General features: G+C 42.7%; 1 protein-coding gene across 11 annotated transcripts in view; it reads right to left on the bottom strand.

Annotated features, from left to right (window-relative positions):
* Positions 1 to 26,702, bottom strand: part of LOC551623 (nucleolysin TIAR) — a 465,359-nt gene that overhangs the window by 134,435 nt on the left and 304,222 nt on the right. For 3 of the 11 annotated variants that reach the window (XR_003306261.1, XR_003306262.1, XR_003306263.1), the window contains exon 2: positions 25,328 to 25,895. The exons of the other annotated variants lie outside the window; for them this stretch is intronic. The gene's annotated coding sequence lies outside the window, so the exon portion shown is untranslated. The remainder of the gene's footprint in view (positions 1 to 25,327; positions 25,896 to 26,702) is intronic. 11 annotated transcript variants of the gene reach the window in all.

The following is a 26,702-nucleotide window of genomic DNA, read 5'->3' as shown; positions in this document are numbered from 1 at the left end:
GCGAACGTGTGTACGCGCACGGTTTGATCGTGGCCAAATACCGATAAGAGCGCTCGTGGCGCGACACCAGCGCCACGATGATCCGAATGCAGGGAAGCGGCTTAAGCAGGCGTTTAAATTCAGCGACACGTACTCGGGCAGGGGGCTGGGGGGTTCGACCCTTTTTCTCGCTTCCAACTCTTCTTTTTCTCTTTTCTTTTTTTTTTTCTTTCTCCTCCCTTTTTCTCTCTCCCTCGCCACGCGGCGTGTGACCGACACGGAAAAATCAGAAAGGGAATACTCGGTGGGCGGCTCCCATCGTTGCATGATTTAACTCGAGATCCATCTCTCTTCCTATCCAATCTTGGCCAGGATGTAATGATCTGAGAAATTGTACGCTCGATATCGATGCGCTCGTGCAAAGAAGCCAATATCCGCGCCGCGGATACACACCGAGCAATGTGCACACGTTGAATTTTACGTGTATCGTGGTATCGATATGTATTTCGTTCTCGAGATGCTTGCAAGTATTTTGCCAAGCAAAATTGTATATTTGGATTTGAAAAACAGGACTCGATTGTATTAAGTAAGACGTTTATTATTTATTTATCTCGAACCGTAAACGTCAACCGTCTTAAAGATATTACCATTGCCGGGGAAGAGGGAGGCAAACTTGGAATGGATGCGTTACTTTGCAAGAAAAATTACAGGGAGGATAAAAGTACTTTGAACAGGGCGGGGGAGAAGCATCGAAGAGATTTCTTTTCGAAGCTTGGAACATTACTTCTCATTTGGGGGTAAGAAAGTATTGCAATAGGTTGAGAGACACTGCATAGTTAAACCCTCAGCGGGAAGAGGAGCGGGCGGGCGGGTGGGCCACGAAGAGGAAACGGTCGCCATTTCCTGGTGACGCGAAGACTCCCCAACCCAATCCCGAACCATCAACTTCCAACGAGTACAGTCTCACTTGCGGCGATCTATCTCTCACGAATATTTCGGCGAACTATTTCGAAAAACCATGGCTAACATCGCTCTTCACGAGTCGTATTAAAAGCGACCGAGTAAATTCGGAAAAAGGAATCGAATAATAATAACTCGGCGTTGATTAAACTCGATATAAACGTAGGTGAAAGTCGCTTTATCCCTGTGCAAATCTACGCAAAGATATGGAAACATTGATTTGTAAACGATCGATTCGAGCCGAATATAAATGCACTATTCGAGACAATTCATTTCATTGTAACAACGTACGCAAAATGCTGAAAGTATATATAAAAATAATTCCTTCTTTAATCTTGCTTTAAGCTTCGTCAAAATCGGACAAATTAGCGTCCTTCGTTTATCAGAGATCGAGAAACGGGTTTAAAAAGTTTCGGATGGAAGGATATTAAAAATTACCAACAACGTTTCGTTGTACACCCCCCGGAGAAGGGGGATCGCTTGGAAACGAGGAAAACGTATTCTCTCGCAACAACGGTTAAAAACGGGCGCAACGATTCGGTGATGGAACAGCGCGATAAATCGGTAAGACGCGAATTGTTATTCGTTCCTCGTCAGGATGGAGGAAGAGGGAGCGAGGGAGGGTGGAACGAAAGCACAACAAGTGACACGCAATTCCGATAGGTGAATTTGAAATGGCCGGCAAGCCCGTGTTCCAGCCCGCTCGTTTCACCGGTTTGCGAAGGTAAAGCACGCTGAAAATAAATTATGCACGCACTTCGCGTACGAATGCGCACGGTTAGTTGGCCGCAGCTTTTCACCGGGAAACGGCTTAACCGAGGGGAAAGGGTAAAGCGGCGGACCGAAGAGCGAGAGAGAGAGAGAGAGAGCAGATAGGATGCGAGGGTGAAAGAGGTAAATGCGAGGGAGAGGAGGGTGGGCGGTTCGCGCGGACGGCGGCATGGAATGGGCGGTAGCAGGAGGAGGACTGCAGGAAACTGAAACGTGGCCAAATCGAAATTAACTCGCGCGTAACAAAGCCGCGACTGAAATATTAATTATCTGAAAATTAGTTGGATATGGGTCACCAGACGGTGAGTTATGCGGCTTGTACGCGCGACCCGTACCACCCCGGCCCCGTAAATACGCGGAACGGTAGGGAAGGGAGAACCACCGCCGCTTTTTTCTCATCTCCTCCCCCTCCCTCCCCTCGCCCCCATTGTGCCGAAAATCCATCCGTCGCGCGGTTTGCATCCCCGTCCGCCACGGGGGGATATAAACTTTCTCGCGCCAAGGACATTTGTCTCTCTCTCTCTCCCTCCTCTCCCTGCTTCTCTCTCGTCATCCTCCCCCGTGGCGGTCGTGCATGCGCGCCACCCTCCCCCTATCCACCGCCGCGTTAACTTTATCAAAGTCGGTTCCAGGTAGGTATAGCTGGAATACGGTGGCGGGCGAACGCGTCCGGTTTGTCCGCAACGTTTCAATCTGTCCGATGGATTTTACCGCACCGGAGGAAAAATACTAGGAGGAGGTGGCCTCCTCCCGTTGAATTACGATCTTCGCTCCCCCTCGGTTGTGTATCGTTGATTTGGTCGCGAGCCGAGCGAGAGCCAAGGTGAGAGCTTATTCGATGGTGTTCCGAGGGAGGGTGGCTGGCTTTCCCTCCCTCCTCCTCCCGCGCCGTGTTACCGAGATTAACTCGTCACTGTCCGGAAACCCGGTAATATACGTATCTGCCGTTGCCCGACCTCCCTCTCTCTCTCTCCGCCTGCCTCCACGCTCCCTCCCTCCATTTTTCCACGCATTTTCGTTCTGAATCTTGCACACCGGACGAGTGATTGATGCCGTTCAAGCATCGCGTATCTCTCCCTCGGCCCCGAGAATGACGTAGCTGACACGAATCAATCAACCGACCGCGCTCCACCTAACGGCCGCGTATTTACGAATCTTACGCGAAATTACGCGCTCCGGATTAATTAGAGGGATTGTAGGAAAATTGAAATTCTACGGGGATTTATTTTTTTTATTAAATATTATATCATACTCGCTGTGCATATCGATCTGTCTGAATGTGAATATTTCGAGCCTGAAAGTCTGTTTTCTCTTTCTACCCCTCTAGCTACCTCGTCTTCTGCTTTCGTCGAAGAAATCGACGAGAATTTTCCGCGGAAAATGCCAGTTTCAGCTCGGTTTCTCGCGTTATGAGCAAAGTGTCCAGGGAACGTAAACGAGGTCGATGATATTTGGGAACGTTCACGATTAAAAGGAGGGAGCAAAAGAGCGTCGTGGAAGCTGGCCGCTCAGCGGGGAGTCGCAGCACACACACACACGGTTTGTTCACACGTATAAATGTTCGGAACCTTAAGTATACACGGGGCCCGTGTGTACCCGTCGGCGTCTAACAAGGGATGGCGCACACAATCACGGTCGCTGCTAATGGAAATAACACACACCTGACTTGCGCTAACTAACATTTAGTTCGAACATGGCGTACAGATTCTGTTTGTTTGATTGTTTGCCAAAAGCCCGCAAATATTGGTCGATCCATTTACTATGCGCGTTGTGCCCATCCCGTGGACGCGCGTAACGTTCGTGAATACCGGTGTTGCCGCTACTCCACCACCGAGTACCCTCGAAAAACATTTCAGTTTCATCGTTGCATCATTGTTTTCGAATTCGTTTCGATCGAAGCCAAAACGGGAGAAGCTTCTGCGAAAGCTTCGTTTCGAGATCCCTCCCTTTCGAATTTCTTATCCATCCGAGAAGAATGATAGGCGAAGAAGAAATCGAGAAATTGGCCGGTCGCTCGAAAGGGGGACGATCGTTTCTCATCGTTGGTCTCACAGGTTGGATGATGAAGCGATGAGACGAATATCCGAGATCCCCGGAACTTGGAAAACGCCACCGGCTTCCGTTTTTTTTTTCCCCCAGTTGTAACCAGGAAATACGGTGTTATTTGTCGGAAGTCATTGCCTCGCTGAAAATTTACCATCGAATCTGTGTGACCGCGACTTTCTGCGCGGACGATGTAATAAAAGGGAGGGGGGAGAGGAGGCAGCAGGAGGAGGAGGAGGAGGGGGTTGAAATGTAGCGAGTCAAATTACACAAACGAGAATTTATGAAACGGCCACGCGAGTACGACTGGTGCGTCCAATGCGTCGCCTGATGGTCTCCACCCCTCCTTCCCTCGCCGACGACTCCCTTTTCGTCCCCTTCCCCCCGAACAAATGGCGCAAAATTAAGTTTTATTCCTCCCCTCCTCCTCGTATTTCCTAACCGCCGTTAAAATCGTCGTCCGCTCGTCTCTATTTCTTTCTCTTTCTATCTTGAATAATTGGATGCGTAAAAACGGCGGTTAGGATGGAATAATTTCTGTTTCGTAGGTAGGGAAAACGAATGAAAACGTTGGTTCAACGTTTTTTTTTAACTTTGGCCAGTTTGTTTATCGCGATGGGGAATAGGTTGTACGCGCGTTTTCTTCTTTTTTTCTTCTTTTTTTTTTTACGCTCGTCTAACTCCCGTGCCCGTTCTAATTTTCATTAACCGGGGAGGGCGAGGGAAAAAATATCATAGTTGTAATTACGTTTGTGAAAAATTAGAGATCCTCGAAAATGTTTTTGCTCTGCGACCTCCCCTCTCTTCAACCTCGCCTCTCCTTCGCCACAGTTTTCTTAATTTCGTCCGTTCCAACTTTTTTCACAACACGCAAACACGTCTATCCTTTCTCTCGTTTATAATAAACGATACTTCTATATACATACACAATGAATGAGAACAATTTAATCGAAACGCGAATCGAACGTGCGCGTAATATTCATCCCTATAAATTAGAGACTTTTGATCTCGATATTACACTCCCTCCCCGTTGCCCGCGACACGCGAAAATCGCGATATAATTAAATCTTAATTATCTCTAAAATCCCCGTTTCGAACGGGGGAGGCATCGCGAAATATTCGATTGGCGGAATCGCACGGGTGGAAAAACCGATCGCGAAATTCTTGGGCTCGTAGGACAGGATGTGGAATTCCCGTTGCGTGGAACACGCGCGCGCACACGTTGAAAATAGTTTGCCCGCTTTGTTCGCCCGTTGCCTGTCGCCACGCAATTTTCATAGTGTTCGGAGCGGAACGGATGGAAGGGGAGGGGGACGACGTATTTCGCCGAAAGTCATTATGTCAGGAAAAATTTCACGAATCCGCGCTGCACGGTGGTGGTGGCGGTGGCGGTGGTGGTGGTGGTGGGCCAGGGTTTCTGGACCGGCCGTGTAATAAAGGGGATGAAATGCACTGAGTCAAATTACGCCAACGAGAATTTATGAAACGGGGAACACGAGCACATCCGGTGCGTCGAATGCGTCCGCCGATGCTCCTCCTCCTCCTCCTGCTCTTCCTGGACAATCCGAGCCCCATCCCTCTGTCACCAGCGCTCGTATCACCCACACCACGACGACGACGACGACGACGACGACGACGATACCGCACAAGCGGAGCCAGTTTTTATATTTCACAGCGATCCAACTTTTCTTTGTTGCCGTAATCAACGTCCACCCTCTCTATCGACAAGTCTTGACAAGTGGTACGCGATACGAGTTAACACCCCGCAAGGGATGTTTTGCAACCGCCGTTGCGAAAAGTTGAGTTTGAAAAGTTGGACTCGACAGTCGAGTTTCACATCCCCGATCTGTCTTTCAATTTCGTAATAATTATTTATTAGGAAGAGGCGACGAACTTCTCGACGATTTTTCTTTCTCTTTTTTAACGCACATCTCTGATTGGCACACGTCGAATCAAAAAAGTATCTTTGGCGAAGATTTTATTCTTTTGGAGGATCGATCAAGATAAATTTAATCGACTGACCACGTGTCTTTCATTTTATTTGCAACGGATCAGGTTTCGAGGAAAATGATCTATGACTTTGTTTCCCGACAAAGAATTCGTAAACTTCGTTTCACAAACTATTTTCCAAGTTTTAGCAGGATCGACTTAAAAGGTTTTATCGTTATGACAAGGAAGAAATGAAAAAAGAAAAGGGAGAGAGAGATCGAGTTCAAGGTTATCCACCGCAATCGTTCCTCCCTGTTCCTCAATTAGACATAGCGTATCCTGTCCCCCGCCCTATTTCACCGACCAACTTTGACAACCGAGTCCCCCAAACTTTCCGCGACTTTGTTCATTCCTTTGCTTCCCTTCCTTCCCTTAAACCATCCTCGGCTATTAAGTTCCCAACTTTCTAACCTTCTATCGAAACTCCCTTTGTGAAGCTCGATAAGCTTTTATCCTTCTTCGACGCCGAAAGAAATTTCCAGGGAAATTTTTTTCTCCTTTTCTCTCTTCTTTTTCCCTTTTTTTTCATAAAACCGAAGAACGTGGCACGGAACACGCGGCGAAACAACACGTGCGATGATTATATTTTATCAAAAATTGAAAAAGAAAGAAACAAGCTGTTTTCCTTTCTCGTTTTCTCTTCTCTCCGAAAGCGACAACCCACGACGACGTTATACTTGTATATGTATGTATATATATATATATATATATATATATAAAACGGGAAAAAATAATTTGCTTGAAAGATACGAAGGAAGGAAACGTTAATTCCGTACGAAATGTAAAAGCATCGAGGAACTTGCAAAATGTAAAAAGGAGTAAAAAAAAAGGAAAAAGAAAAGAAAACGAGAGCAAATACTGTCCGCATATGTCGAGGAAAACTCTAGTTCGGAGTAGTCCGCCTTCAAGTTTTTAATTTAACTTTCTCCTACTAATGAATGAATTTTAGCAACTTTAATGCAAACATCAATTTAATTTGCATCGTAAATTAATTGCCGTCCCTAACTAACACCGCCGCTTATATATACATATATATATATATATATATATATATATACATACTACGTTTCTAGAAGTCGTAAAAAACCGTGCGCGTAAGTACTTGCATCACGTACTATACGCTTTTGTGGGACTTGTGAACATCGTGTAATAGACACGGCATGATATACCCTACAAGATTTCAACCGTTTTTATTTCTCGTAAAACGAGTTGCGAGTGTCGAGTGGCAATACGAATTGAACTGTAAAAAATTTATTTTTAAGCGCCTGGCATGTTTATCGGTATGTTCTCACTGCACTAGCTTTAAACACGGAACGTATTCGCGTAATCTCGAATAATTTCCTAGTAAAAAAAAAAAAAGAAATTAGGACAAAATAACATATAAATCCCAAAACTAGCGGAATTTTATAATTTAATAATTTAATCGATACCATTTGAAACCTGTTGTAATATACTTCCCTCTTTCAGGAACGGATCGAATCGATAATTCAAGCATTTAAGAATAAAAAAAGAAAATCCATTTCCCATAAATCTGAAAGATAACTCGGTTTCACGAAAGCCTTGAACGCGACCTTACGGCCTATTCGAAATCACGCGAATCGATCAGAGTAGAATGTATCCAAGGAGGAAGGGAAGAAAAGAATCGATAGTAACGATCCTCCACTTTCTCCTCCTCGTCCGCCACTTTCGACCATTCGAATCAATCGAATTCAGTTATTCCTAGCAAGCCTCGCGTAGAATTAGATAGTCCGAGGAATACCGCCACGAAAGAAGAAGAAGAAGAAGTCTGGAGATTGACTAGAAAGAGAGGAAGAGAGAAGAAAGAAGAAGATCAGGGGTTAGGTTAAGGGAATATTAAAGATCGAGAGTCGAAACACCAGGGTAGGGGAACATGCGACTGAAGAGAGAGAGAGGCTTCTATTCGCCCTCATTTCGTATTCCGTGGGAACAACTCCTCCCCTCCTCCCTATCTATTACTCTCAACTTCCTTCTCCGCGCTACGCTTTCGCGTTTCGCCTTCGCGTTTCACCGATTTATGGATTCGAGAGAGAGAGAGAGCCAGGGTTTGTTACGAGTTTGTTGTTGTCGGCGGCCGTGTTCGAAATTATCAAGCCTCTAAGCTTGGGTTAGCCTGTCAACTTCCACCTCTCCCCTCCATCCACCCTATTTACCCTTCGTTCAAGAGGGATCCTCTTTACCAAGTGTATTTTCAAATAGCATCCGGAGAAAAAAGAGGGAAGGGAGGAGGGAAAGGTGGGAAGCAAAAGAGGAGGAATAGAGAATATCTCCATTCTCCTACTCTCCCTTCCCACTCCCCATAATATCTCTCCTTTGAACTCGTGATGAAAAACTAGAGAGGCTAAAAAAGAAGCAAGCAAGGAAGCAAGCAAGCAAGCAAGCATGCCGCGCGCGCTCCTACCCTTTGACCTCCTCCCTACCAGCAAAGTAGACTGACGTTACACTCGCAAAAACTGCACGGATGAACGAAAACTGATCTTTCGTGTATCCTCCGGGGCGGGCCACCACCTCCTCGCCTCAATTTCGTCTCCTTCCCTTTCGACTCGATCTTTCGACGATCATCATCATCATCATCACGAATCGGTCCGAATCTGACGTTGCGTCGCGTTATGGTTAACGACGAAATGATTCGTGGACCCCCGTTCTCGCTTATCTCGCGTTACGAGATTGAATTATGCCCGGCCACGCGCATGGAGATTCATTCCATTATCCAGAAGACAAAGGATTTGTAATGAAATTACAAGCGGATCGGATATGCGAAGAAACTTAACGTCGTTAAGTACCTTCCGCGCTGTTAATTTAAACTCGAAACTTAGCGACTAGCGGGGCTAATCAGTTGTGAAACTGACGGGGGTGGACGATCGCGATCGAATCGATCGAGTCGTCTTTTATCGCGAGCGATAAATAATAATAATGAAAAAAAAAATTATTGCGAGAATTATTCATTTATTTCTCTCTTCTCCTCGTTGAAGAAACTTTATCGATTCGAAAATTTATCGAATTCGAAAATGAAAATTCCAGGAATCGAATCGCTTTATCGAACGACATATGATAAAATCCTCTTGCAATAAATAATAATAATAATAATAAAAAGAAAAATTGATTTACTGCTGATTTACTCTCTTCTCCTCGTTGGAGAAATTTTATTGGTCGATTTCAAAACCTTATCGAATTCGAAAATGAAAATTCAAGAAATCGAATCGCTTTATTGAACGACATATGATAAAATCATTTCGCAATAAATAATAATAATAAAAAGAAAATTGATTTATTTCATTCTTCTTCTCGTTGCAAAAACGGTGAATTTCGAAACCTTATTAAATTCGAAAATGAAAATTCCATGAATCGAATCCTTTATTGAGCGACATATAATACAATTTTTTTAAATAAATAATAATAATAATAAAAAGAAAAACTGCGAAAATTGATATACTTTTCTCTTCTCGTTGAAAAAACTTTATCGATGGATTTCGAAACCTTATCGAATTCAAAAATGAAAATTCCATGAATCGAATCCTTTATTGAACGATATATAATACAATTTTTTTTAATAAATAATAATAGTAATAAAAAAAAACTGCGAAAATTGATTTACTCTTCTCTTCTCGATGAAAAAACTTTATCGATAGATTTCGAAAGTTTATCGAATTCGAAAATGAAAATTCCAGGAATCGAATCCTTTATCGAGCGACATATGATAAAATCCTCCTTGCGACAAATAATAATAAAATTGGAAAAATTGATTTACTTCTCTTCTCCTCGTTGAGAGAACTTTATCGGTGGATTTCGAAAGTTTATCGAATTCGAAAATGAAAATTCGAAGGGGGATAATGGTACGGGACGGTAAAATATTCGAAGTCGTCAAATGTCAGTTTCGCTTTAAGTTAAGGAGGCGGAGTGTACTATCTATTCTGAGTGGGAACGTCCGTTGAAAACGGGACGTCCAAGTCGTCGCGTTGAATTATCTAATAGTGGAAATAGATTGGTAGATCGTCGATCTGCAAGAGCGGCTAGATCGCATATCACCAAGTCGGATGAGATTGTCGTTCGTGAAGGGTGAAGCAATTTTGTGAGCATCAGCTTTCGCTGTATCCTATCGGTAGCACGGTTTCGCTTAAGACATCTGCCATCGCATCCGAGAACGCGAGGGACTTTTATCCCCATTTATTCCGATTGTACTCGCGAAAGAATTCCTCCGTTGACACGTTCCATTTCTTTTCACCCGTCCATTCCTTGTATTTTAAATTATTGATCCGCCTCGTTACGAGCTTCGTCGAGTCTTTCTTTTTTTTTTCTCGTTCTTCTTGTTTTCTTTTTTTTTTTTTCAAAAGAGAAGAGAATTTGGACACAATTCTTCGCGAGAAACGATAAATGGTTTTCGATCGACCGATTTAACGAAAGTATCTATCCAAGTTGTGACTATTTACAGTTTGCAGCTTATGATTGATAACAACAGATATCGACTCCTTTGTACGAATGCCTTTTAAACTCGCACAAAATTTCATCGATCAACATGGAATCGTACATCGTCAACTTGTCCGAATCTACATATTTCCGTATTTATCTTTGTCATTATACCGACGAAGGATTAAAATTTCACGGTCGTCACGGGTTGAGTTCCGAACAACGAGAATCGTGGGAACGATTCGTCGATTTCGAGAGAGAGAGAGAGAGAGAGAGTGAGAGTTTATGAAACATGCATAATTTCAAACACATCGAGCCTTCGAAAATTACAAATTGACGGAATTACAGAGACGGCAACCGTTATTATACCGTATTAATGATATTTGTGTAATGCGAAAATAATACTCCGTGTACTCCGTTTACCATTCGCCAAACAACGGCCCCGCTTACCATTCACGTTCGAATATTAATCGATGAAAATTTCTCTTTTCGCGTCTGTTCCACTGTGCAAAGCGGGAAAAATGGGGTATCGAGCGAAATATCGATTCCACTTTGACCGAAACGTAAATTTCTGTACGGCCAAGGTGGCGTACGTTGCATTCGTCACATTACGTTCGTCATTAACGGAGAAATTCAAAGATCTCTGAGCGTTTAACCGATCTATTAACTAGAACAACAGGATGGACTCGCTCATGCGTTATATGCGTGATAAAGATCGAAGAATCGAAATGAATAATGAAATGGCGAATTGCTATTCGATTTCTTTCGAAAATGATTTTTGAACAAGAAATGAATATTGATATTTCTAACGAAACGTTCGAATCTCGCCCCGTACGTCTCATCTGGCGAATAAATCTTTGGAATGAAATAACGGTTGCTAACGAGAGAAAAAGGGGGAATATAAATACGAAAAAGGAAGAGATTACGCTTGATAAGGGAAAAGGGAAGGAATATGGAATGGAACATCGAGTTTAATTAATATTTGTCACGCCAATGCTGCGACGACGTCGAAAGCGTCTCTCTAAAGCGATAAAAATCCAATTGACACTAGTTGAAAATTAACGAGTTAACCGTTCCTTAAGAAGCCTCCTCTCCCCCTTAAGGAGCTAATTAATATTCCACGTTTCGTTATGACATTTGCATCACGTTCGCGTGTCCTTTATCTCGCGCTGCGTCGCTTTAATCATTCCAATAATAAGTCAGCAGCGTACATCTACGTTTTCTCTACGTTCTGAGCATTTTGCAACGGTGAAAAGAAGAAGAAGAAAATTAATAACTTTCCTCCCCAAAAAACTCGTTCGAATCCAATAGGGAATATTTTCGTCGGAAATATTTTCCACGAGAGAGAAAGAAGATTGGAGCGAAATCAGATTTTCCCCGTACGACACGCGGAAGCGTGAACACGAACGAAAGGAAGAAAGGAAGGAAGGAAAAAACGGAGTGGAGCTGGAACTCTGGGCGTTAATTTTCCACAACCAGAACAACAACAACACCGAAAAGACCATTGACGCGCGCAACAAGCACGGAGCAGCGCGTGTACACACAGGAAGAAAAATCTCCTGTACACACAGGAAGGATCCAACAATCCCGCGAGCGCAATCGGATGGAATCGATAGGAGGAGGAGGATCGATCCTTCGTTCCCCGCCCGAAACCGGCCCGCTTTGCTTCCCAACGCTTTGTCATCGAGATTTCGGTCAATTTTCCGGATTATCCTCGATCGAGGATTTTAATAGCGCGATACCCGGCGCTGATTCACCGACACGATAGCTGCACGTGCAAACGGGGGGGGAGGGCCATTTACACGTTCGAGGCGGAATGCCGAAACACGTCGAAACACGCGCGCGATACGCGTCCGCTTGGCCACCCACCCGTGATGGCGGCGACGGTGGCGAGGCTCTGTACGTGGCCCGAGAGGATCGACGCTCCGCTCCGAATTTCGTTGGAATTGGAATAAAAGTAATTAGAGAGGCATTCGTGTCCTCCTGTAATTAGTTTGTGCGCGCACCACCACCCTCGCTCTTCTCCAAAGACTAATGCGATTCTTGCGACAGTGTCGTCCAATTTCGTGGCGCGGTTATTCGCGGTTATTCCACGGGGCACGGAACGCCGTTTATCTATCCGGGCAAAAATATGAAAGGGGAGATTATAGGCAGTGAGGGAGCAATGTGTGCATACGATTAGCCTCTGTCGTTAGCCTCTCCATTCGTTCCTATTCCTTCTCTAAAATTAATATTAACCGAGAAGGCGATGAGAAGGCGAGAGAAAGATCGAGAAAGTTTTCGAGAAACGAGTTTTAAATTTTTTGAGGAAGTGTTGTGTTGTAGTGTAAATAAATATATTGTATATAGAGAGGATGGAATGAAAGTTTGTATGTAGGTATTCTATATTATCTAGCGCGATAGAAAATATAACAAATTTCGTAGTAATTAATATTTGTGAGGGAGTTTGAGTAGTGGAGGCGGATGATTGATCGGGTTTTAAGTATTCGTATTCAGTAAAACGCGGAAATACGTTCAATCTATATATATATATATATATCGAGACGCAATTGAGACGAGACCAAACTATTCTCGCAAACGGAAATGCATGCTTACATCCTGCAGTTTCACTCAACAAGACCATTACTCCACCTTACTATTATTCTCTGACCTACTTACGCCGCATCCATTGTCAGTAAAACCTGTTTAACTATCTTTATCCACGCTGCTGATCTCTATTTCTTTTTGTCATAACCTAGGATTTAAATAACCAGCCAGTACAACCAAGCAAGCATACTTTTCCCTCTCTTTTCCTTCTTATTTTTCCATATATATATATATATATATATATATATATATATATATATATATATATATCGAGATCTGTGAAAAATCGATAAAAAAATCGTATATATTTATTACTTTAATCGGGAAGAAATATCTAAAAATAAGATATTATTGCTCGGATCGAGGAAATTTATTCAAGAAACGGAGATTCTTTCTTCACCGACTCGAGTCCAGCGACAAGGAAACGAAAAGGGGATGGAATAACGAATTAAATTTGAAACTCGATCGCAACAGCGCGTCACGGATAATTCAAATATCATCGAATCGACCTTCGTAATCATCCAACTCGTATCTCTCTCCCGTATCGTTCTCCCGACTTTAATTTAAAATCTAAAACGCAGCCAGCTCGGTAATGGCGAAAAAGATCACGTTACCGCCTCGATTCGGTTTCGAGGTTAAATATTTTCTCGATTCCGTTCTTTCGAGGAGGTGCGCGCGCAATTTTGACGTTAACGCGTCGATTCCTCCCCCTCGATTCACCCCCGTAATTTCCGAAACGAAATCTCTTCGATTCTCGCCAAGGCTTAACGTTGCTCGTACACAACGCTGATTCACGGTCGATTCTTTTCCCTTGGTTTTACAAATCGACGTTAGTTTATAAATAGAGACTAATAAATTTGCAACCAAGCATCGTGAACACCATTTGCCAATTCAATTAACGATCCTTTAGGAATTATTCGAAACGATTCCTCGATAAACGTTGCAAGAGGCGGATAAGGCGGAAATATTACACTGAAAGAAGATTATTTTTCTCCTTTAATATCAATTAGAACGAGTCGCTTCATCGTCGTGCAATCACTCTTTCCAGAAGCTGTTTCGACACGTTAAAAAGTAAAAAACGATCGCAATTTCAACGATAGCCACGAAAATGCTCGGTTTACAAACTCGTATAAGACATTTTCGAAAAGACGTTCGCGTCGAGCGCTCATTACGAGCGAAACGAGAATAAAGTCACGGGACCATAAATCTCCGCGGAGATTGTTTACGCGGATTCGTCCCCTCTACACAACTCTGACGACTCGAACCGTTTACTTGCCGTTTGATATCCAACGTTGAAAAGGGAACACCCTCCGTTCATAAATTAACAACGGCAAAGCCAATGGCCAGGAGCGGGATTTCGAGCAATTCGATAATTTCGTACGGCGTTTATCGCTTTATGCGAGCCTTCCCTTTCCTCCCGATATTATTGCCCGATACAATTATACTTCGACCCGCGGGCTATTTATAAAAATCCCTTTTGAATTTTAATCGTTCGTCGACGAATCTGCGTTCTTTTTCACGCCATATTTAATATCGTGGGTTCACAACCACGAGCAACATTTTTGATTGCCAACGTTGAGGCTAATTGCTCGACAAATTGCTAATTTTTGTAACGTAAATATTATCCCGGCCAAACAGCTTATTCGCATTAATCGTGGTAATAGAAGAATAAATATCTCGTAAATATCGTTCCAAGCGATGAAAACCAAGATTGTAATTAAGCAATTACGAGCAAAAATATTCCGAGTAATAACAATCCAACACTCTTCTCCATTCTTCAAATCTCCTTATTTCTATCCGTTAAACCGTACACATTCTCTCCTCGTCTCATCCAGATCATTCTCCCTCCCAGAAACAAACCCGAAATTAAACCAGATCGCACAAATTCAACACCGCCATCAACGTTAATAACTGTGAAACGATATCCCGCGAGCGAATCTCTAATTCGACCGTCTTCGATTCGAAAGCGTAAAAGGAAGAAGGGGACGAACGTACGGAAAGAGAAGAAGGAGAGAGAGGAGAAGGACGTTTGACGTTAATTGCACGGCTCCGATGGGCGAAGAAGAGGACGATCCCCCCTTCTTCTCTGCCTCCCTTTCTTGGTATCATCGACAAAGACGGGTTAATCCGTTCCGCGCTATCGGCCGAGCCGCTCGTGCGACGAATGACAATGGAGGTAGACAACAATGGTGGAAGAAAGAGAACACTCGCTCGAAGGGGAGGGAGAAGACTCGAAAGAATCGAAGCCAGAAAGGAAGAGAAAGAGGTGAACCTGGAGGGATGAGAATGAGAGAGGCGGAAAATCCGTGGCAAAGAAAAATCGTGGTTGGGTCATTCGTGTAACCCGCGGGACAAGTCGGTTGTTACGGAGGATTCGAGCTGTTGGAGGGTTCGATGCCCTGCACCACGAGATACACCTTGACCAATTCGCGAGAGAGGATGGCGGGAAGGGGTGAAAGAGCGACGATAGCAAAGGACGATAATGGGTCGGGCGCGAGTTCTTCTTTCTTGGAGGGGGAGGAAATTAGAGAAGGTGGAGGAAGATTGGGGAGGAGTTCAACATTCGAGAGAGAGGATTAAATGGCAAAATATCACTCAGAGAGAGGCGCATTGAGCACGGGAGCGCTTGGAAGCTTCGGCATTTGAGAGAGAACGATGGCTGCTACGTGACCAAAATATTCTGATGTCGGTCTCGCGAGGGATGAACAGGGACGGAGCCCCTGAACCAGGGGTGGAGAGTTACGGAGGGGAAAGAGAAGATGAGTGGCGAAAGAGAGAGGGAGGAAGGGAGGAAGAGAACTCTTCACCGACCCTGAAATATATAGGGAAAATACCGTTGCCTAACCTAACGAGAGAGGAGGACCTTGACCACCGGTGTGCAGTTACAGGTAGGAGGAACGTGGATTACGCTTTGGGACACTTATATCCAATTTCTGGCAATTCGTGCGAGAAAATTCGATGACTTTGTCGTTGATAAAATATGTTATGTATATATATATATATATATATCTTGTTACGTAATTAGATTTAAGCAACATTTAAGCAAAGGGCTCGAGATAATAATATATAAATAATAAAATATTTTTTAATAAACGTATCTATCACTATCTAACTTGAAACTCGATTAAATCTTATTAAAGCTAACAAAAGTTTGAACCGCTACAAGTCCGAGAATAGTGGATATAAGTCGTTGAGCGAAAGATCGTTGGAAAAGTACATTCTTCCCCTTTAATGTGCTTTTTGAATTATCCCGATACGATTTTCGGTTGTCGAGATATCGTCGTGTAAAGGGAAGGATAATTTTTAATCGTTTACCATCTTCGTCCTCCTCGCTTACTTGGATCTCTCGCTCGCACCCTCGCTTCTACTGATCTATACCAAGTTCCAGACAACTGGCAGACGCGATTCCTGGGACAGATATGGGTCAGTGGATCGCAGTCCCATTCACAATCTCCGCGACTCTTAAGCGGTATGAAAATTTTGAGTCGTTTCATCTCGATCGGGATGAATCGAAAAGCGACTTAAAAATTGCATCGTTTTCTCTACGTTCTAAGTAGATTTCGATGACGAAATTTTCAATCTCTTTTTTTTACGCGAAAAATCGAAGTATGTATCGAACCATGCGATTGATTCGAATTGTCGACGATAATATAAAAATACGTACAAAGAAATCAAATTTACCACATTTCATCTTCATATTACGCTTCTATATTTGTACATTTTTATCGATATTAGTTTTTCCAAAATAAAATTTTCCCAAACGAATGATATTAACTCATGGCGCGGAGAGAGCTTACGATAAGCTCGTATTAGCGCTTCTTTCTTATTAATTAAGCGTTGATTGTTTGTCCAAATTTTTTTTTTCTCCCCCTTTATCCCATTCGATATTATTAATTTCACGGTTATATTTCTCGCGAGGATAAAAAATTTGTTGCAAAAAACTGCGCATATTCCGAGAAATTTTTATAGATGGAAAAGATAATATTTTCACGCAAGAACGAAAGAGAAACAGAATATTCGTATGCAATATTTCTGAAATATTAAAGTTTGCTTTTTTTTTATTTTCATTGAATTTTGCCTTCGTCAAATAATGATAAAATACATATATATATATACACGATTTTATGAATTCAGTTTCTAACTCTGTTTATCAAGTCAAGCGAATTGGTTTCTCGTCACAGAAGACAATATTCCAATGAAATATTAATTGCAAATATAATATAAGCTTGCACGAATGCAACAACAAGCAATTTTTTCGTCCATTATCCAATCCGTTTTGGAATGGATGCACATTTTACGTACGAATACGTAAGATTGCATCCGAGCAAGCAACGGATAAAATATTGTTGCGAACGCGTAAGTGTACGTAAAGTACATTTTCAACTCGTTTGCGTCAGTCGTGTGCATCGCAACATGTTGAACATGGACCTCGTCGTCCTCGTGCAAAAAAGTAGATCCACGTTTGAAATACGTACCGATTTTTATTTGCGAAAAATTATTTTAGGCAAAAAAATTGCAACCCGAGTGCCGAGTATTCAAACAGAATATATCTGTATATTTAACGTTCCCCTTGGCTCTTTGACATTCAGTAATCAGAGATTCGCCTCAAAAAACAAGTTTTTTACGTTTGCAATCACGTATAGATCGTATCAAGGGAAATAAAATTAAACAGGTTATAAAAAAAAAATAACCTTACCAAGTAACTTGATAAAAAACAATCTTTCCTCATCCTTATCTTAAAAATGGAACGAATTGATGATAATTCGCTAATTAATATATAAAAATTAGACAACGAGATAAATTCCTCGAAAATTTCCATTTTCCACCATTTTTTCCATCAGTTTGAGGTTCCTCAAAAAGTTATTAACATTTGTTAACATCGCAATATCGATCACGCCATACTCATTCTCCTCCCATACGTGTGCTATTACACAATCTCCCCATTAACGTTAAAAACGCATCCTTCTTCCCCTCCCTCCGTCCTTGTTTTTCTCGTTTCCGTTGCGCGGCCCTCGAGAGGAATCTCATTTCCCCGCGTAGCCACGTAACCGACCCGCATTTTCACCTTTAACGAGCGCCGCGAAGAATAACGTAACGCGGTAAATTAACAATTAAGACTTAAACGGGTGGTGTAATTAAGCGGCTGCCCCCCGGATTCAGGCCGCGAACCGGGGGCTAAGCCTGGAGGAAAACGGAATCTGCGAGGCGCAGTGGACCATAAGACGGCCTGCCGAAGGAAGGGGAAAAAGTGTTGGGGAGGAGGATCAACGGAGGAAGGAGAAAAAAAAAAGGAAGGAAGGAAAAAAAAATGGAGGGAAAAGAGAAGATTGGAACTGGAGGAGGCAAAAAATTCGGATGTTTGCCGAGGATAAAAGGGAAGAAAAAAGGATAATGCGAAAGGATCCTCCTTAATTCGCGGAGAGTGCATCGCGGTTGAGCTTGTCCGCTCGAAACTCGAAACTATTTCTACGTGGCGTAGTCATTCGACAGTGTGACACTTTTTCTTCTTCTTTTTCTTCTTCTTTTCCGGGCGGAGAGAGAAAGAGAGATTCGGGCGAGAGTAATATTGAAAAGCAATTATACGGATAAAAGTTGTTTGTCTGTCTGCGGGAGGGGGCGACGGCTAATCATTCTCGAAACCGGTAAATTTAAGCTTTGAAAGTTAAATGAGAGGGAGTGGAAACAAAGTGGACGTTCCGTCGGTTTAAATCTTATTTAAACTCGGGGAAATTAAATTTATCCGCCGACGAAATGAGCTAAAACTTATGCCAAGTATCCCGAGCTAACATTAATGGCTTATCAGTCAAGCGTTCGCTCGATAATCTAACTCTTTCCTAAAAAATTCTCCCCCTAAAACCCTCTCGTAACGCTCGTTTAACCCTTTCGATCTCGAGAATCCCTTTATTCTCCAAGAGAATACAAATAAAAACAAAGAAGATTATTTATAAATCACCGAATATATTTCTATTTTTCTATTATCGAGAATCTTTATAATACATCAACGTTTTAACGAAACGTTTAATATCGCGTCGATCACCTGAGATTTTCTTCGAGAGATTTTCGAGATTTGGGGGAGGAAATCTTCCCCGTTTCCCGACCGAGCTTGTTAAATTTACAGCCGTTTGGAACGCACGAGACTGTGGAACGTTTGGACGCGTATAATACAGGGGGGAGGGAGGAACGCAAACAGCTGCGGAACAGCGGAATTAACAGGTGCAATAATAGTTACGTAAAACGGTGGCTGGGCGGGCGATGAAATTCCCCTAAATCGAATAGCCCTCCCTAATAACCCGTAACAGCGGAATCTGTTCGCCACGGTCAATCAATAAGCGCGGGGCGCGAAAGTGCGAACTACGTTTTCTGAGAAATGAAACTCTGGAGGATCGTCGTGATCGAAAATACCGGCCAGCTTCTCGCCTTCGTTCCCACCGTTCGTGGAATCCAACGGTGAAATTCCATTTGGGGAAATTCGAACGGGAAATTCCATTTTCCCGATCTCGCCCGATCGATTCTTCTTTCCCTCCCCTCCCGAAATATTCCATCCCTCCCTCAGCAGAGACCTTAATTTTCGCGTCTCGTAAAACTGCGAAAAACAATTTTCTGTCAAAATTATATCAAACCGAGCCACCGAGTTCGTTCGAGGAAAAAAAGAAAAAAAAAGACGAACATCGGATTCTCGTTTCAAACCGTCGCGCACGGATAGCAGCTACACCCACTTGCATCCCCTTTTCCGCGTGCCAAGGAGAAAGCTTATAAGCGTTTGTGACTGGCAAGCCTACGATACAAACCGATCAGAAGCTTTTCCCTCTCCCCATCGTATGTACGCCTCGAATAGGTTTCGGTTCGGTGCTTTTCGAACATTCGTTACGTCACGAAATTTCGATACTTTCGAGAGATACTTCTGTATTTACGATCGAGAGAGAGAGAGAGAGAAAGAGAATGACTCCATCTTATGGAAGGAGAATATCGATAATCGTTTCTATTATTGCTCTCTCTACCCTTGTATTGTTTTCGTATCAACGATTTATACAATAATAATATATAATTCTCGGGACGGAGAAACTGCAGGGGTGAGAAATCCTCGATAACTCGGGAAATTATCGCGCGATTATCGCGAGGTGGTAACCGATTTTTTTGGCAGCGAACGGTTTATGTATATTTCTCGCGAAACCGTTTTAACCGTGGAAGGGAGGGAGGGAGGAAGGAGCACGGGGGAAGCGCCCCAGGGAGTAATACGGGGACCTGACCCCACAAATATCTGAGGGTATGAGTATAAAATTTTCGTGGGCCGGGAATGGGATTGTTATTTTAAAATGTACAAGCGAGCGCGGGAGAGCGCGATTAAATTGAGAGACCGGATGGAACCGAGTGCAACGCATTTAGCGGTGGATATTGAAACTTCAATAATGAATATTTTGCGTTCTCATTTTTTATCCCCGGCCAGAAAGGAAGAAAATATTTAATCCTCTGTTACAACCGAGAGAATCCATTAGGATCCTAAACTCTAAGATCTTCTCTAAGATATAAATTCGATTGGACAATTATTCAAAATTTGGATATCCGAGTGTTACAAAAATGTTTGAAATTAAAGTTTGATCCATCCCAATTCGATTTTTTGAAAAATTTTCGAAACTATAACCCGAGCTATCCCCAATTCGAATGCAACAATATACTCGAATGCTTGAAAAAAATCGTTGAGATTAAAGTTTAAAAGGCTAATAGAATTATTATACGGTAAATAGGAGCGAGGGGGAGGAAGAAAAGAAAGGAGAGAAAAAAAGAAAGAGGGGAATAATGATCGAGCGGGAGAGCGATAGATAGATCGCTGACTACGAGGTTAGCAAGGTATTGTTTCTGCAATCAAAGCAAGACGCTTTACGAGCGACCTGCACGGCTCACGGACCTCTTTCCGTTTTAATTAAGATAAAGGCAATAATTCGAGCTACAAGTACGAGCCGGCTGGCGACAGTGGCCGGATTGTACGTAATATCGGGCTTCCGCGCAATCGGAAATTTACTGTTCATTTAAATTAAGATCTCCTCGGCCACACGCTTCCCCGAGCCAAAGTATTTCCATTATTAATTCGTTATTTTCCGTGTCCCCTAACCACCCTCGCATTTACCGCCGAGGGCAAAGATCCACGAAAAAAAAAAAGGGAAGAAAAGAGAAACGGCCGTAGAAACGGCGATTTTTATCTAAATTTCAACGCGCACGAAAGCTGGTCGGTTAGACGCGTCTCTCCGCAGGAGGAGGAATCGTTCGTCGACGAGGGCCTGTTTCGCCCAATTTTCACGGTGGTCAAAAAGCGCGTAATTTTCGCAACTCTCTGGTTAAAAGTTTCGATCGGTGCTTAACGTAGGATTCAAAAATTTTTCCTCGGGGTGGAAACGCGTGGTTCAGGGATAACGAGGACCAGTAATTCGCTTTACAGTTGGGTGGTCGGTTTCGAGTGTTTCAAGTTTTTCAGCTACAGAACTCCGTGATGCGACCTTTTTGCTTTTCACGAAACGAAATCGGGGGTTGGGCGAACACTTTGCCTCCTATCTCTCTGCACACTTTCCGCCCATTTCCTCCCAAAGTTTGTTTAAATAATATCGTTCCTCCTTGAATATTCGCTACATTCGATTGAAATCGTTGTGCTGAGCGGTAGTATTGGATAGAAATATATTAGGTGAGATCTACTCGAGCGTACAAATTTTCCCCGCGAGAGGGGAAACGCTTGTATTAATTAACGCAAGATTAAAAAGGGGAATTCTTATGAAACGATAATAACGAAGTAATAAGGACGTGAGACGTTCTGCGCGCATATCCACGCGTCATATCCATTTAAATACATTTTTCGAGATGAAAGTGAACAGAAAATGGAAAAGTTTTAACATGTTCCAGACAGTAGATTGAAATTTTTCAGTCGTAATCGTTCTCAAAACCAACGAATGAAACAATTTACCATGTTACTGGTGAAAAGTAAAATTAATCCTCCGTGAATTCATGTACGGATGCGTGTACGGTATGAAACGTAGCGCGAGTCTCCCTCCCACCCTCTCGGGTTAAATTTAACGTAATTTTTTTCATGTTTCAAGCGTTCTTAACTCGCGAATACATTGTATTAATAAAGCATAAAATAATCTCTTCGGGACAGTGCAATTTAAAAAAACCTTTCGCGCTCTATCCGAAAGAACAAAAGGTTAAAGCTTTCATTTTCGAAAATGACAAATTCGTCAAAAGAAAAAAAAAAAAGGAAAAAAGTTCGTTTCTATAGCGCTCGATAAATTGAAATCGTTTAACGTGTATAGATTATAGATGTATCGTTCGGGAAATCGAATCCGCGGATTCGAGCGTTTTTTCCTATTTTTTCTTTCTTTTTTTTTTTTTTTCCCTCCCCCCCCCCCTCCCTTAATCGCGCGGACTAAAACCGACAGCCGCATTATGCCTAACTCGCGGTACGTCACCGCGAAAGCTTTCATTGAGGAAGGTAAGTAGGTCGACAGTAGCGTGTATCGAAAAAGTTTAGTAGACGTTTTCATTTCCTGTCCTCCAACCAAAGGTATTTATTCCTTGTCCGAGATCATTCAAACTTCTTCTTCTTCTTCTCCTCCTCCTCCTTCTTTTTCCTTTTCTTTCTTTTTTTTTAACGACAGTTCCTCCTCTCCTCCCCGCGTTGCGACTTTGCTGGCGCGATGTTGCTCCCGTTAATTAACATTAGCAGGAAACTGTAAGGTATAAGCAACGTATTTCTTGCATTATCCCGTATTATCCGGGATCGTGCTCCCCGTACGCGCGCTTTTAACGCTTTTTCAACGAGAGAATAAAGTCTACGTAATGGTGTATTATTTCCCTTTGCGAGGGGACGAAATGGAGATCGAGGTTTCAAAAGATTGAAAAAAAAAAGAAAAAAAATCAGCACGCGGTTATTTCTCTCGCAATTCAAACCGGCGACATTCCTTTGACGAATGCAAGGAACGTAGCGTATTAAAAAAAATATATATATACACGCATTTTGCATCGGTTTGCTTTTTGGAACGATTTCTATCCCCCTTTTTTCTTTTTCAGTTTCATTCAGTTAAATTTCATTAGTGTCTAATAAACGATCGATATTGAGGATCGATCTTTTATTATCTTTCTAAGAAAATCGAAGATCATGGAAGAAGAGGGGAAGGGGATGAAGAATCGTGCGAAATTACGATGGACGAAATGGCGATTGAAAATAAATAAAACGCATCGCCTATTCGAAGATGTTCGCGACTTCTCTCGAAGATGGAGAGAATATAACTGGCGCGCATTAAAGTGAAAAGATTGATGACGCGTCCTCGATATATGTACACTGGCTGCGAAACGTCAATGCAAAATCTTCCGTGACTCGCTAATGTTTTGTTACGGTTCTTGTTCCTCCTTGGCACAAACGTTGATAGATCGTCTCGTTGACCAACGACGAGATCACCCCACGGGAAGAACGAAGGGAAAGAGGAGAAATTCGAGAGAATTCGAGAGATTTGTTTGCATCCTCTGATGAGAATGAAATTGAAAATAATACTCGAAACTTGCGAGAGATTGTTTTTTTTTTTTTTGTACTCGAAGAGCGGATATTAGAGAGTTATAGATCTAAAAGCTAAATTGAATTATTGGAGGGGGATGGGAGTATAAATGAGACGCGATTATGTTATTGAAAGATGACGCAGGCGTGTTTAATTTTCGTTTGTGCATGCAAATGCAGTCCAATTCAACATCTGTTGATCGGATGAAATATACGATGTCGTTATAAAAAGTAAAAAATAATTTTGAATCGAATCGATCCAATCGATTCGTTTAATTTTGTCAGAAAAATTTTGAATTTACGATCAAATAAAATAAAATCCTTAGACTTTTATAATTTTTGTAATTTTATTTCAGAAATTCTCGAATCGAAGTTAAGAAGGGATAAAGTAAAGTTTAAATTTCGTTTACTCCATTGAATAACACAATTGCTAAAAAAAAATTCGAAAATAGAAAATCGAAAAGAATGCAAATTGATTCAACGAAAAAAGTCATCACGATAACCTGTATAGCATTCAACATCTGTCGATCAATTGAAATATCCGATGTTATTACACTAAAAATAATTTTAAACTATCCACGTTTAATCTCCAAAAATTATAATCTCTAATTGATTTAATCTCCCTTATTGCATCGAACTTATATAACAATCGAATAAAATAAAATATTCCCAAAAAATAGATTGTCGATAACTTTCTTAATTTGCGTCAGAAAGATTCTCGAATCGATACATTAAAAAGGGATATTTTAAATCGTTTACTTCGTTCAAAAAAAACAAAAAGAAAAGAACAAATTTTCAAAGATACAAAATCGAAAAGAAACGGCAATTCAACCGGAAAAAGAAAAAGAAATCATTCACGATTCCCCTGTATCGCATTATGTACGAACGGAACCGAGTTGATAGATAGTTTCGTTGACCGACAACGAAGACGAAGCTCGTCCGTTGTCCGCGGAGGGAAGAGCGATCGGTGCACCGTTACGGGAGACAGTGGCAAAAGAGGGAGGATAAAGAAAAAGAAGAAGGAGGCGTGAAGGACGAGGCGAGGTTAACGGAAAGACGGGTAGTTGGGTACCTGCCTATTATTCACGCGCGAGATAGGTGCACCGGGTTGGAGGGAGGGGGCTGATCTAGCTCGATCTAGAAGGAGGCAGGGGTGAGGCCAGACTTAGGAAGGTAGGTTAGGGGTTCGTGGCGAATTCTTATAAATCAAAACAGACACGCTATCCCGTCTCGTAGGGTGTTTCCACCCTTCCTGCGCCCGCCACCTATGCCTTGTTTGCCCGCTCGCGCCGAAATCGAACCGAAAGAGGGGAGGGGGAAGGACGAGTAGGCGCATCGAATAATCGAAGGGAAATTTATTCTCTCGAATCTGTACAATATCGATCGAAATATTGGAAATTTCTTTTCAAAAAGATGAGAAACAATTTTATTTCGACAAATTTCTCCTCGCGTTTTAATTTCAAATAAAACGCTCCGTTCCGTTCCTCATCGCGTTTCTCATCTTTCTCTCCACTCCAACGCTCGACTTATCGCTCTTCCCTCCCCCCTCTTCCCCCGATTCGATAGTCCCGCACAGAGGAAACTACGTCACCGATTACGACCGAGGTTATAACGGATATGGAGGAGCGGATACACAGCTATTACTATAACACAGCGATACTATCGTTTGTAAACAGCGGAGGAGAGCGCGTTTTAGCGGTGAATTTTTAATCTTATAGATGCTCCCTTAAAAGATGTTTATAAAGCGGTGCGTAAAAAGAAGGGATATGGGCGGAGTGTTTCGCCTACTTACATAGCGATACAATACGATCCACGTTGTATTGTTCAGATAATAAATAATCTGTCGTTTCCCCGGTCGAGATAAATAAAATACGAATATACGAGAGAAATCTTCCCTCATTTCCCCCGTCACCGTCTGTCGCGAGATCGCTTCTTTCGTCGCGAATGATCGAGGGAGCGGGCTGCGTAAAATGGATTGGGAAGGCTGAAGCGCGTTTTTTTTTCCGGCTGGGCGAGAAATAGAGAAACAAAGCGAAGAAAACTTACGGGGGTTCTGGACGTGCACAGGAGACGGAGGGTTGGTTCGCGTGACGACAACCGGAGGAGGCATCTTGGCGTGCAACGCGGCCAGACACGAGTTCGCCACGTCGTAGATGAGATAGGCGCTGTAGTATCGGCCGGCGCTGCCTATTTTCAATTTATTCTTACCCACTGGCACCACAGCCATTTTCACCAAGGGCACACAGACACCGGACCGAGCTCTGGATACACACACCACAATTGAGCGTAACACAAGAAGAGCGTGCACAAGGCGTTTTGCCTTTCGTTCCACCGATCACTTATACTTTTTCTCGGTCGACGATCATCGGGGTTGATTATCCACCAGCTTGACCTCCGCTCGGATTAGAAACCGCCGGCCGGCCATCGTGATGACCAAACTTTAGGTCTACTCATGTGTGCTCATACACGATACGTATAACCGGCTCGTCGCTTCTCCCTCCCCTCTTTCTCTCTCTCTTTCTTTCTCTCCGAAGGAACGTGCATACCGCTTCTTCACCGTACGCGGCACGCTCCTCGTCGATCAACCAGCGCGAGATTTCGAGAATAATGGAACCTGTTTGCAGCAACGTGTTACGTGTTATTATTGAAATCGGTTTCGTCGCCTCGAAAATCGACTCGAATTAGGAAAGTGGATAGGGAACGCGCACTATGATATTCCGTTATCTCGTCATTCTATCTCGAGATTCTTGGATTTCGCGCGGCTCGTTACAATACTCTTGTATTCGTGTATCGAGAGAACGAGAGACGGGATAGAATCACTCGATCGATGATCGTAGAAAGTATAAATCGATATCGATAAGGGATGGAAACGAGGTTCTGATATCTCTAAACGTAGCCACGAATCGACTCTTTTAAACGACGTCGTAGTAAAATGACAATTAATAGAAATTATTTCCTCGAAACTTTCGCAACCAACTTTCGAGATATTTCCCCGACGGGATAACGTCCACCGATATTCGATACAAAGGAGAACAACGAGGATAAAGGGACGTGATAATCGATGCTGTTGGACGATCTTCGACAATACAAGGCATTTTTTTTTCCCCCTCCCTCGAAGGATTAATATCGGTCACACGCGATTCGTATTCCTATTGTACGTAAGAGCATCCCTCCGTTGATCGTGGAAACTTTCTAGAGGGACGTAAAAATCGTAAATCCCCTATATAAAACGATCCATTTCCATCATCCTCCTTCCAACACTTTCCAACCGACAACTTTTGGCAAATAAGTAACACGAAAGAGCCTTCTTCCTCCGAAGAACGATCGGTAAGGAAGAATCCTACGATAATCACCCAATATCACATCTATATATACACACGTATATATTATCCCATGTAACAACGGTCGTGGCGACTTGTTG

The sequence above is a fragment of the Apis mellifera genome, linkage group LG1, assembly GCF_003254395.2.
Source record: "Apis mellifera strain DH4 linkage group LG1, Amel_HAv3.1, whole genome shotgun sequence".
NCBI lineage: Eukaryota > Metazoa > Arthropoda > Insecta > Hymenoptera > Apidae > Apis > Apis mellifera.
The sequence above is the reverse complement of the archived record's forward strand: the minus strand, read 5'-3'. Positions and strand labels throughout refer to the sequence as shown.